The sequence below is a fragment of the Rhamphochromis longiceps genome, linkage group LG23 (assembly GCF_057381845.1).
Source record: "Rhamphochromis longiceps isolate RC_006_pf linkage group LG23, R_longiceps_female_GT1.1, whole genome shotgun sequence".
NCBI lineage: Eukaryota > Metazoa > Chordata > Actinopteri > Cichliformes > Cichlidae > Rhamphochromis > Rhamphochromis longiceps.
The window spans coordinates 27,079,404-27,083,512 of record NC_140578.1 but is presented as its reverse complement, the minus strand read 5'-3'; the positions used below and the strand labels follow the sequence as shown (position 1 = coordinate 27,083,512).

The 4,109-nt window shown below is 38.1% G+C and overlaps 1 long non-coding RNA gene across 1 annotated transcript; it reads left to right on the top strand.

Moving 5' to 3' along the window:
* Window positions 1-475: 475 nt before the first annotated feature.
* On the top strand, window positions 476-3,112 carry LOC146642079 (uncharacterized). Its single transcript, XR_014909605.1, has 4 exons — window positions 476-592; window positions 1,054-1,132; window positions 1,509-1,604; window positions 2,368-3,112. It is a non-coding gene; the product is annotated as an uncharacterized LOC146642079 (long non-coding RNA).
* Window positions 3,113-4,109: the final 997 nt, after the last annotated feature.

The following is a 4,109-nucleotide window of genomic DNA, read 5'->3' as shown; positions in this document are numbered from 1 at the left end:
TAACTCTGAGTAATCATCTTCTGTAAGACTTTATCAGTCTCTCACATTGTTCTGAAGGAATTTTGGCCTACTGTTCTTCATGACGTTGTTTCGGTTCATTCAGATTTGCAGGCATTCGTTTATGCACAGCTTCTTCTTCTTCTTTAGTCCTTGTGTTGTAGAGTTTCTGTTGTGCCAGGGATCATTGTCCTCGTGCATGACTCAGTCTGGGCTAAGCTTTAGCTGTCAGATGGACGGCCTCACATTTGACTCTTGGGGCGTTTTCACACCTGTACACTGTAAACCCCAACAGTCTACCTGACTTATAAAGTTTGTGGATATAACAATTAAAATTCCTCACAAAGTTGAAACAACTTAAAACTTTTCTGTTCGGTTAACGATTCAAACAGTTATAATTGTACATGGCTTAGAAGTTAAGAGTAAATACTGCTTTCTTAATTATGATTTTTGAGTAAATGTTTTTTTCCGAGCTCCGCATGTGGACGTCATGACGTCATGACGTCTTCTCTCTAACCTGAACGACGTTGACAGAAAATTCTGTTCAATATGGCTGCCCTTCTCGAGCGACTGGAGAACACATTTGGAGAAACTTGTAAGTAAAACTGAACCTTCGTTATGTTTATTTTTTCCGTAAAAAAGCAAGTATATTAATATGTTGCAGCCAATAACTTGTTTTCGAATGCGCTGTTGTGTTAAAAAGCACAGACCCAGGTGGTGAATAGTTGTTCGCGGTTGTTCGCGCTCTTTTTCAAACATAGATTATGTCGTCAGTTTTACAGTTTTAACCGATTAAAACACAGTTTTACGAAGAATCACACATAAAGAAAGGGTCTTAGTGATATTTTAACGACCCCTTGCCAACGCAAGAAAGTTGGCGTTTTTACAACAGCAGCCTCATTGTTCGGCAGGTTTTTTTTTTTCTTCTCATTAGCATCATTCAAAAGTGACTTAGCTAGCAGTGGCAACTTCTATCTAAAACAATTGAAATATAGCAAGGTGTTGTATATTTAGTGTGCTGATAAGGTTTTCAATATTTTTATTTTTTCTTCCAAGGCTGAAGGCCAAAGACAAAAAGACAGAAGAAAAAAAAATTCAGACTGCAATTAATTTCAGGTGGAGACAGTAAACACAGGTGAGTTGAAAGATCTATTGAAGAAACCATTCATTAAGTCCCTTAAGGTGAAGATTTCATATATTGATAATGATAAAATTAACACAAATTAAAAGTTTCACTGATAAACACAATTTTTCCTTGCTTTGAACCCCATGTTCTATATAGATCACAGCTCTGATCTGGAGAACACTATTTTAAAATACTGTGTAGGGTTTTTGTCAAATGATTAAGAAACATACTCTCTGTCACAAGAGACAGAAAGGTTGTATCTTAAAAGAAAAGTCTCCAAAATTTAGTAGAGTCTGATGTCATGCAGTTTCATAAACATGTATTCTCCCCAAAGAATGACACCTGAAAACTTTGCGTTAAATGAACTTTTCTTTTCCCTTTTTAGGAGGCGCCTGATATCAACGTGAAACGCACTGCAGTACTTCGTGCCCTTCCTGTATACCTGCGGGAGGAGGACCCAGAATTCTTTTAGACATGTAATGTAAGTGTATTTTTGCATTACTTAAATTCTGCCAGTAAGATAAAATGCTATGGATTTTTTTAAATACAATTTAATACCCTAGCAGCTACCAAATTGTACAAACAAAATACCCTCTCTGTAGAAAACCCACACACACACAGGTCAGGAGCAGGGCACAGGCGTATCACAGCACTATGGCTATGCTGCAGGTGGCCCAAAAACCAGGCTGAAGTCAAGATTTAGTTTCTTTTTGAGATAAAGTCATGAAATAAAAAATTACTTTTTTTTTTTAGAAAAATAATAAAAATACAAATTATGTAATGCAAGAAGCTAACACGTTAATGTACATTTTTCAAAAAAAGTAGAGTACCCTAACTCGTTACAAAGTAACCCACTACACTGCTGAATGTTTTGCTAGATTACAGGTCATGCTTGTCACATTCTCTCAAACCAACCTTACTTATTTAATTGGGGCGATCGTGGCTCAAGAGTTGGGAGTTCGCCTTGTAATCAGAAGGTTGCCGGTTCGAGCCCTGGCTCCGACAGTCTCGGTCGTTGTGTCCTTGGGCAAGACACTTCACCCGTTGCCTACTGGTGGTGGTCAGAGGGCCCGCTGGTGCCAGTGTCCGGCAGCCTCGCCTCTGTCAGTGCGCCCCAGGGTGGCTGTGGCTACAATGTAGCTGCCATCACCAGTGTGTGAATGGGTGTGAATGTCTGGATGACTGAATGTGTAAAGCGCTATACAAATACAGGCCATTTACCATTGATACTGTGTCTATTCCAGGCGGACGCATTGGATGAGTCGACCCTCATTGACACTCCAGTTGCCCTTCTCACAGTGGTTACCGACGGCGCTTCCCAGTCCAGTCCATTTTACTTCCTCAAGCATGGCTGTTTTGGTGAAAGGCGACTAGGTGATGCGTGATATTCCCAGATTTGCAAATGCATTTGCTTTATTGTTTGGCTTGATCTATGCTCTGCATTTAGACTACCCCAGGAAGCTGGTTCACACATTTGCCTTAGTCCAAAATATCTTCATGGGGCTTGATGACGGCAAACCCCTGAAACCCCTGTCTACATGCTCTTAAGGAATATAAGGCAATGTTTGTTAGGACACGCACTCTGTTACTGAGCACTTTGTTTGAAGCACTTTAAGCACTTTAAGTTTACTACAGGCTTTGGGTGGATTTAACTCCATCAGTTTACCTAATTTTCCTATACTTGACTGCCTTATCTGGTTATTTGGAAGCTGATCATCTTTGTACCCATTTTAAAAAATTGTTTTTCATTTCTATTTAAAAAAAAGTGATTAGTATTTGACTTTTTGTTTTGCATTTTTGTGTATTTTGAGAAAGATGCAATTAGGACTGATGTCGTCCTTTGTGAGTTTATAAAAAGATAAATGTTCTACACAGAATTTATAATGCTCACTTTATGGTGCCGATGTCCATGTTAGTTGTTTTATAAAAACATTTGTGATGTTTTTAAATTTTCATGAAAAAATGTTAAATAAACAAAATGTAAAGTAACTGAATTTCCGTACTTTTTTTTTTTTAGTAGTCTACACTCACAACATATCTTTTAATTAATAATCAGATAATTTGAGTTTAGGTTGTAATATAATTGCATTGTGTTGCATCAAAATAATAAACTACAAGAAACACAAAAATATTGAAATTAAAGTATACAGTCTTTGAGTAAAGCTCAATTAATAAAATATAAAATATAATTTAAAATTTTTAGGTTAACAATAAATACAAATTTTGAGTACCCCATACTTAGAAGATATGAGTTTTTGTACTTAAATCTTTTGAGGTAATCAGTTTCCACAAAAGTTTTAAGTTCAGTCAACTTGTTCGGGTTTACAGTGTAGTTCGTTCACTCTGGTCCAAATCAGTTGGTGGGTTGGTAAACTTGTAGCTTTTCCCCTTTACCACACAGAGAAACATCCAAGTGAACTCAATGCAAACCAAAATGAATTCCCTACAAACCATGTGACAATATTCAGTCTGCTCATTCGCCAGATGTGTCTGAGGTGGGCGCAACAAAGGTAAAAACAGGAAGTAACATGCTGTGTTCTAGAGAACATGGGCACGTTATGTTTATTTCACAGCTTGTTGTTAGCCCATATAGACCTTTGCACATCTATAGTACCCTGCCACGTCCAGAATACAAAGCACATGTGGCTACAGGAAGTTTTAGCTCTTAGTTTTTTTTCCAGCGTACACCTGGTAGTTGGTTCGGATCGGGGTCAGACCACAGTCATTTGGAACTGGACCACTGCCATCAGAGGGTCTCGTTACGGTTGTTTTGGTCCACACACAAGTGCGATTATTGTGTTGATACCTGCACAAACAAGCCGCACCGAGGAGGAAAACAAAAGTTTGATTTAAACAGACTAGATACTGCAGGTGTAAAAACACCCTTAGAAGCCTGACTATTTAGTTTTTGTGGATGAGGCACAATTAGCTTTAGCCACAGATCAGGCAGCTTATCCTTTGAGTAATCTGTCAACTTTCATTTGCT